Source organism: Octopus sinensis, linkage group LG16 (assembly GCF_006345805.1).
Source record: "Octopus sinensis linkage group LG16, ASM634580v1, whole genome shotgun sequence".
NCBI classification, from domain to species: Eukaryota; Metazoa; Mollusca; class Cephalopoda; order Octopoda; family Octopodidae; genus Octopus; species Octopus sinensis.
The window spans coordinates 37793983-37803521 of NC_043012.1; the positions used below are offsets into that span (position 1 = coordinate 37793983).

Sequence of the window (9539 nt, forward strand, 5' to 3'; positions counted from 1 at the left end):
GCATGTGTGTGGACACATGTGTGCACATTAAAAAGAAACAGTGAGATAGTTTACATATGTCTAGTTTTCCCTAAGGAGACGAAATGAAAAACAAGGAACCATTAGGCACTGTAGATACATGCAGATAGACAGACAAAGAGCCAGGATTCACTATTTGAAAGCTAATTAATATTATAGCCATTTGTAGCCTTATTAATTTATTTGACATTGTGTAAAATCAGTAGCCAGAATAGACTTAGTTGAATGGGATGTCATAAACATACTGCAAACTGAAATTACAACAATGGAGAAGCAGATATACAACTCTCTTTCCCATTCTTTCTTCTCTTTTTATTCATATGTATGGGTATATCTATCAATCAATCTATGAAGCTATCTATCTATTTATCTTTCTATCTATCTATCTATCTATCTGTCTATCTATCTATCCATACACACACACACACACACATAATTGATGAAACACTGGATTATTGTAATTCTATCACCACACAGTTGTTGAGGTCAGTTGCTGTCCTACAAGCTGGTACAACATCTGATCTGGGTTGTTTGTGAAAGACTGTCCATCACTTTAGTTATTAAAACTTCATAACTGGTCTGTCGTCCATGTAGACACTACTACTACTACTACTACTCCTACTACCTTGAGTGACTAAAGAAGTAGTTTGGTTACATAAACTGGTGTTAAATGCTGATTAGTCTACAAATGACTGATGTAGAACCATGCTGTGTTTGCTGTTGCCATGGGGACTGTTACTGCCTTTAAAGAAAGGACTTTTCAATGGATTGGTTGAGTTGGGTTGGGAAAATGTATGATGTAGGCTTGAAGTGGACCCTGTTGGCCTGAGTGGGTGAAATTTGGCTGTAATTCTGTGGTTTCATGGTTGCATTGCTGGCACACTTACCAAGAGAGATTCATTTCAGCTATGTCCAGGATTCATGATAAGACATTTTAGGTTCCTAACATTGATTACCAAAACTCATGCATAATTTATTATTTAACTATTCAAAGGCAGTGAACTGGCAGGGTCGTTAGCACGCCGGGCGAAATGCTTAGTGGTGTTTCATTTGTTGCTATGTTCTGGGTTCAAATTCTGCCAAAGTCGACTTTGTCTTTCATCCTTTTGGGATTGATTGAATAAGTACCAGTTATGCACTGGGGTTGATCTAATTGACTTTATCCCCTCCCACAAGCTGCCCGTGTGGCAAATATTTGAAACCATTATTTAACTATTCATTCTCCATAATGTATATCTGATATGTTTTTTTTTACATTCATTTTTGTATTGCTTACATCAAGTCATTAAATGTGGGAGGCATGTGGTTAAGTGGTTTGAGAGTTGGACTCTCAGTCATAAGGTTGTGGTTTCAATTCCTGGACTGGTGAACGTATTGTGCTCTTGAACAAAACACTTCATTTCACGTTGCTCAACTCCACTCAGCTGGCTAAAATGAGTCATCCTGAGACGGACTGCTGGGGAATGTGATACATGCACAATGGAAACCAGGAACCTGGCCCTTATGAGTCAGTATGACTTGAGGTGCTATCTTTACCCTTTTCTTAAGTCATTGTGTAAAACTTATTCTCTGTGTCTGTTTAGTTTGCACTCTGTATTCCAGTATCATCCTGAAAGTTGATGTAGGCTCAGACAGAATCCCACGTCTCCACCCATCATTTCAGACTTTCCAGTTAGTCTGGTTCAATTCATCTTCCTCATTCTTCAAAGTTGATCATCTCTTTCTACATCTCTCAGAGATGTGGTTAAGAGCGCAGGCTACGAACCCCAAGATTCCGAGTTTGATTCCAAGCAGTGACCTGAACAATAACAACAACAACAACAACAACAGCAGCAGCAGCAGCAGCAGCAACAACAACAACAACAATAACAACAACAACAACAACAACAACAATCATCGTTTAATGTCCGCTTTCCATGCTAGCATGGGTCGGACAATTTGACTGAGGACTGGCGAACCAGATGGCTACACCAGGCTCCAATCTTGATCTGGCAGAGTTTCTACAGCTGGATGCCCTTCCTAACACCAACCACCCCGAGAGTGTAGTGGGTACTTTTATGTGCCACCGGCATGAGAGCCATTCAGGCAGTACTGGCAATGGCCATGCTCAAATGGTGTTTTTTAGGTGCTACCTGCACAGGAGCCAGTCCAGCGGCACTGGCAACAACCTCGCTCGAATGCTTTTTCATGTGCCAATAATAATAATAATAATAACATCGAAAAATACGTTAGGAATGAGAACCCAGGTTCGAAATTTCCCCAAGACACCTGATGAAGGCTGGAGGGTATATCAGCTGAAACATTCTGCTAACAACAAACAAGATGAGGACAAATAGCCATCAAATGCAAATAATGTAAATAAAACCTCATCTCCTTAAATATAGCACTGTATGACATTGATACCTATTTCAATGTTGTTGTTGTTCTCCTTCTTCCAATCAGGACTCACGCCATTAGCCACAAAGAATAATCTCTAATTCGAGCCTACTCTAAGCTACTAAGAATGCGTGTGGTAACTTCAAGATCCACCTACCACAGTGGTTAGGGTGTGAAAGCTACGTTGTTATCCTCATTCCGTAAATGGTGGCTTTTAACGGGTGGAACCATCCTGGGGTATAGAGGATTCGCAATCTAGACTAGGGTCTGAAAGCTTACCACACCATAGTGGGTTACACCATGGTTCCTCTGCTTTGTGGTAGAAGTAGGAAGAAAGTGTGAGAGAAAGTGGTGGTGAAAGAGTACAGTGGGGTTGACCACCCTCCCCCCGCCGGAGCCTTGTGGTGGTGAAAGAGTACAGTGGGGTTGACCACCCTCCCCCCGCCGGAGCCTCGTGGCTTAGGTGTTTTTGCTTAATAAACACTCACAATGCCCAGTCTGGGAATTGAAACAGTGTTCTTACGACTGCAATTCTGCTGCCCTAACCACTGGGCCATTGCACCTCCACTGTTGTTGTTGGTGTTTAGCCCTAGGTCGTCAGTACAGGTCTGTCAAACACAATAAATGCGAAATTCTGTCTGTCTGTCTGTTCAGGATCCCTGCGTCTCAGTCTACATTTGCTCCACATAAACTGATCCAGATTTGGAATCAGGAGGATCCTGGGACTGAAAATCTGCCCTTCATTTGGTTCTTGAATGCCCAGCAGTGGAATCAGATCTGGATGAAGAAGATTTGTTAGATGCAAATAATGGAAAATTCAAATTTCAAAGGACTCCAGGATTACAAGGTACTTCTTCACATACCAGTGGTCCTTCACTTTTAATCTTTATGTTAATGAGGGAAGCCTCTATATGATTTGTTGATCTTCTAGAAACAGCAGCTAAATCTCACACACATCTCAGCTTACTTTTTGAATAAAGGATGCATGAGACAATGTCGTCCTTGATATGTGTAAAGCTTTACAGAGATCTAGCTGTCTTTGGCAATAAATACATTTAAGGCAAAATTTTTTCATTAACTCCAGAAATACTATTGTGGACCCATAAATTGTTATGTGGGCCCCCAAGAGTCATATGAACCTTAGTTGAGAACAGATTTCTTGTTAAACGTCCTATATATGTTTTAACACACCTACACAAGTGACCCCTCTAAATTTATTTCCTCATAACTTTCAGAAAAATCAATATCCTTTAACGACATTTTCTATAAATACTTTTCATCAGAATTAAATGTATATATTTAATTAATTTAATTACATAAGGTGTGGTTGTATAGTAAGAAGCTTGCTTCCCAACCACACGGTTCCGGGTTGAGTCCCACTGAGTGGCCCCTTGGGCAAGTGTCTTCTAGTATAGCCTTGGGCTGACCAAAGCCTTGTGAGTGGATTTGGAAGACGGAAACTGAAAGAAGCCTGTCATATATACACACATATATATGTGTGTGTGTGTGTTTGTCTCCCCCAGCATTGCTTGACAACTGATGTTGGTGTTTTTAGGTCCCTGTAACTTAGTGGTTCGGCAAAAGAGACTGATACAATAAGGGCAAGACTTCCACCCTTCCACCCTTAAAAAAAATTGTTTTTTTCAACCCCACCCCCACCTTTTGGCTACAGGGAATATGAATCAGCAAAAAAATTGGCAAAACTCGACATTTCTAAATTACCCTCAACCCCACCCCTATTTCTTTTAGTTTTAACTTTTTGCACAATTTTTTTTTCAAAATATGCGGAAAAATATGAAGATTATGATTCTGAAAAAAATTTCCAAAAATCTTTGTAAATTTTGTTTTTAAGAATTTTTTTTCTAAATATGCGGAAAAATATGGACATCATGATTCGGAAAAAATTTCAAAACATTTCTGTACTTACAGTTACTGTTTTAGGGTTAGGGTTATGGTTTTAGGGTTTTAGGGTTAGTGTTGGGGAAAAAAGTCAAAATTGAAGAAGTTGGGGGAGATTTTCACAATGCCGATTTTTTGCAATTTTCCGGAACCTCCGTAACCGAAAACAGGGATTTTTGGCAAAAAAATAAAAATTACAAAAATAAACAAATTTGTGAGAAAATGGGGGCAGAAGTCTTTCCTATGTACTAGGCTTACAAAGAATAAGTCCAAGGGTCACCTAGTTCGACTAAAGACGGTGCTCCAGCATGGCCAGTCAAATGACTGAAACAAATAATTATTTTGCTCAAGTAATGCGATAGTAATAAGTTGGGTGTTAGAACTCAATATACATCTAAGACTTGAGAAGCGCCAGTCGAGTCATCATCATGGCTCGGCTTCGCAAACGAAGATCAAGAAGGCTGGCCACGTCTTGTGCATGCATATGACTGACAAGTCCAATATGGGAAAGGCAGGTCCGTGAGCAGTGTCCACAGACGAAGGTAACATCCGGTGTGGTGTCAGAGGCGGCTTGCGCCTTCCTCCTGCGTCTCTTCTATGTTCTTCAATCTTGCTGACTGCGTTGAAGATCGTGTGGCGCCAGACATCATGGTCCGCAGCCAGGTCTGACCAGCATTGATGATTAATTTGACATGCTGTTAGAGTCTTCTTGAGGCAGTCTTTGTAGCACTTCCTTGGAGCTCCTCTCACTCGGTGGCCGGTGGAAAGTTCGCCAAACAGAGCAATCTTTGGAAGGCGATGGTTCTCCATTCTGGAGACATGCCCTGCCCATCGGAGATGGTACTTCAGTAGCGTGGCTTTAATACTGGGGATCTTGGCCTGCTCCAAGACTTCAATGTTTGTGACAAAGTCACTCCAGTGAATGTTGAGGATGGTGCGGAGACATCGATGGTGGAAGCGCTCGAGGAGACGGATGTGATTGCAGTAAGTGATCCAGGTCTCTGAGCCGTAGAGAAGAGTGGTGAGAACCACAGCCCTGTAGACACTGATCTGTTTTGTTCTTCAGGCCACCATTGTGCCAAACACGTTTGTACAATCTGCCAAAGGAGCCTTAGAAAATCTATTGTCAATTTCCTTGTTGATCCTTGCATCGGATGAGATGATGCAGCCCAGGTATGTAAACTGCTGTATTGATTTCAGTTCAGTACCGCAGATAGTGGTGTGGGGGTGGGCAGTATTCCTCTTGGGGTGTAGGTTGGTGATGTACCTCCGTCTTCTTGAGGCTGACCTCCAGGCCAAAGAGCTGCGAGGCGTCTGCAAAGCAGGACATGATGCGCTGCAGAGCTCGCTCTGTGTGAGCGACAAGGGCAGTGTCGTCTGCGAAGAGAAGGTCTCGGATCAACCTCTCCTGAGTCTTGGTGTGGACTTGGAGGCACCGTAGATTGAAGAGACTGCCATCCAGATGATACCTAACATACACCCCATCCTCATCCTCCATATCTTCAGTTGCATGCTTGATCATCATGCTGAAGAAGATGCTGAAGAGAGTCGGTGCCAGAACGCAACCCTGCTTCATGTCGTTGGAAATGGGGAAGGGCTCCGACAGGTCAGCATTGAGTCTGATCTGACCACACTGATTCTCGTGCAGCTGGATCACCATCTGTAGAAACTTGGTGGGACAGCCAAGTCATTCCAGGATGAGCCATAGTCCTGTCCTATTCACTGTGTCAAATGCTTTTGTAAGGTTGACAAAAGTAGCATAGAGTCCCCTGTTTTGTTCTCGGCACTTCTCCTGGAGTTGGCGGAGGATGAACACCATATCTGTTGTGCCTCTGTTGGCTCTGAAGCCACACTGGCTCTTGGGGAGGTTTTCTTCAGCGATGGTTGGAAGTGCTCGGACCAGCGAGCGAGGAGGTCCTGTCTATCTGTACCGTGTAGGGGACTCTGGACCAGGTGGGTGGGGCCATACACTGCTTTCAGAGCCTCATAGAAGCCTCTATAGTCTCTGAAGTCAGCACATAGCTGGGTTCTCCATGCCAGTTGGTCCCACCACTCGTTCTGCATTTGTTTGAGTTTTTGCTGCAGGGTGTTGCATGCGTGCCGAAAGGTAGTTTTCTTCACAAGACAGGTTGGTTGTGCGAGGTGGGCCTGATGAGCTGCCCTCTTCCTTGCTAGTAATTCCTGGATCTCCTTGTCATTTTCATCAAACCAGTCCTTGTTTTTCTTCTTTGTGTGCCCGAGAACTTCCATAGATGTCTTAAGGATGGCTGATTTCAGGTTCTCCCACAAGGTGTCTGGGGTGGTGTCCATCAGTGCAGGGGGATTTGTCTAGTCTTTGCTGCAGGTTTGTTTGGAACTTGATTTTCACTTCCTCCCGGCACAAGCTGTCGACATTGAGTTTCCTTATGGGATTACCTTTCTTCTTGGGTTTGGACAAGGTGATGGTCAGTGTGGCACTCTGCACTGGGCATCACTCTTGTGTGTAGAACGTCTTTCAGGTCCCGCTGTCGCACAAGCACATAGTCAAGTAGATGCCAATGCTTGGACCGGGGATGCATCAAAGTTGTTTTCAGACGGTCTTTCTGTTGGAAGATTGTGTTGGTAATAGCAAGTTGGTGCTCTGTGCAGAACTCAAGCAGGAGGTGCCCGTTGTCATTAAAGCCACCAATGCCGTGTCTTCCAAGGACTCCTTTCCAAACCTCAGAGTCCTTCCCAACTCTTGCGTTGAAATCGCCAAGGATCAGGACCTTGTCGTTTGCAGGGGTGTTGTTCAAGAGTCTGAGCAGATCAAAATAGAAGCTGTCTTTGTCCGCGGGATCTGCCAGTAGAGTTGGAGCATAAACACTGAAGAGAGTGAGATGTTGTTTGCTCTCCAGTGGTAGGCGCATGGATATGATGCGGTCTGAGTGGCCTGTGGGTAACGTTTTCAGTTTGGAGGTGATGGAATTCCTCACCACGAGTCCTACACCCGACACACGTTTTTCAGATGATGGTTTTCTGGATCAGAAGAGCGTGTAGCCAGCACCGCGTTCTTTGAGGCTGCCCTCGTCAGCGAAGTGGACCTTGCTGAGAGCTGCTATGTCAATGTTGAGACGGGAGAGTTCATGGGCTATGAGAGCCGAATGACGTTCCGGGCGGCTGCTGTCAGCCTTGTCAAGCGTGGTCCTGACATTCCAGCAGGCAACTTTCAACTCCTTTTTACTTTTCTTCGGTTTTGTTTCCATGTTTGTTCGACCGCTCTGAAGATGCCCGTTGACTGCGGTTAGCCAACTGGGTATAGAGGAGACAAGCTTTGTTTAGGCAAACCTTTTCTACTGCCCCTCTCCATGTGGAGCAGGCAGTGCTCTCCCTAAATAGGGCTGCTTGGTCGCTCAGGATGCTGCCAAGTGGTGTCGTCACCTCCGGATCGACAACCAGGCGACCAACGTTCTGAGCCGCCTATATGTAGGGTTGAGACTACGGCTTTCAGTGACATCTTCCACTTTCGCCCCTTTCCCATCGCTGCAGGGCTTTTAGGATGGCTGGTCACAGAACGTGGACATGTCCTTTGGCCTGCGCTAGGGAGTTTTTTAAGGTGAAGTGCAGTGTGCGCAAACTGGCCCCACCCTTTAAGCATGAGGTTCATCTGCCATGGCCTAGCAAGCTGGGATGGTGACAAACCTCGGGCCGTAGGTTTGAAGTCGGAGTTATTCTCTGCTAGGTGGGTTGCCAACCATGGCTGACGAGCCCCTCCTGCCTGTGCCATCCAAACCATGGTGAAAGAGAGAAAAGGATCCATGGTTTTCAGTAGGTGTATACTACCCGGTTGCCTAGGCCGGAGTAGGGGGTTAGCTTAGGAGACCCCACCTGGAGCCTTTGACTAAAAAGTCTACCTACAAGGCAGCAGAGCAAGATCAGGGAGTCGCACCCATTGATAGACGATGAGGAGGAGACTGGTTCTTACGCCTCTGCTCGGTCATTAACCAAACCGGGGTCCCAATGATCACGAAATTCCATTTGAGCTGTTGACCAAATGGTTCCTCCGCTTCTTCTGGGAGACAATGCCTCGGGGGAGACAAGGGACAGTGATAATACAATATATACATTTTATACACACATACACAGAGTTTAAAATGCAATATATACACCATATACAGAGTTTTAAAAAAATACAGAAAAATTGCAGAAATTGAAGAAAAAAAACAACAAATATCTTCCAAACTATAGAATTTTCTCAATAAAGCCAAGAGAAAAAGATATTTTATAAACACATTCTACCAGTATACGAAGTTTAAAACTTTTTAGTTACCTAGAAATTATGTTAAAAACTGCCGTTCAAACCGAAAAGATCCGAATTAACCTCCAAGAATACCCATTCCAATTGTCAGAAGAGAGAGAGAGAGAGAGAGAGAGAGAGAGAAGCAACAACAAAAAGATTAAGTTGTTCGACAAGCAGAGAGGGAGAGAGTGAAGTGAGTAAGGAGCAAAATGGAAAACTCGCAGGCTTACTTTTGAAAAACATGAAGGTAACTGTTCAAAAAGATCAATTTACGAGATCCCACGTGTTGAACTTATTCGTATATTGATGATACTACCTCACTGGCCGTCTATAGAAAGGATTCCTCTGTTCCTGTTGTGAGTCCTTCTTTCATTGTGGCTGCTTCGGGTGTCTCTTAGCACCAGTTATCCTTTACAACTTGGTACCCCGAGCTAAAAGATCTACAGCTTTCGTTTCAACAGCCATTCAATTCCTATGCTGTTTCACGACGTTCAACTTCAGGATTGCTTCTACATTATTATTCATCACAAGAGAAAAGTTAAGAAAACTTTTTCTACGTTAAACTTTTTCATTTTGTCAATGACTTCCAGAGCCTATAACTAAAGGTTTCCTTGCGGCTGAGACCTTTGTGGTTTTTCCATCCTAACAACCTTTTGAACAGCTTCCTTCATCTCTTGCCAGGCGTCAGTTCATTCATTACACAAAGTCGTCGATTTGCTGAAAATAGCAGCAAAATGCAGAATTACATTTCCGAATCTATCAATAATTGATCTTTTTCAAAAGTCAGCCGAGTACAGAGAAGTTACAAGTTCTTATATATATTCATTATTAATGCTATGAGGAAAGGCATGAACACCACAACACAACGACACGAAAATATTTTTGTTATTGTTTGGCACAGTATGTTGTTTTTACCTCTAAATCGTAAAGAGCATTACAAAGGGGAGCAACTTTAGTAAACACGTTACGTGACGAGAAAGAAAGAAAG

General features: G+C 43.6%; 1 long non-coding RNA gene across 1 annotated transcript in view; it reads right to left on the reverse strand.

Moving 5' to 3' along the window:
- The window catches only part of LOC118766566, a 27259-nt gene extending 17806 nt beyond the window's left edge, over window positions 1–9453 (reverse strand). The window contains exon 1 of the long non-coding RNA XR_005002507.1: window positions 8782–9453. This is a non-coding gene — a long non-coding RNA (uncharacterized LOC118766566). The remainder of the gene's footprint in view (window positions 1–8781) is intronic.
- Between the last annotated feature and the right edge of the window lie 86 nt (window positions 9454–9539).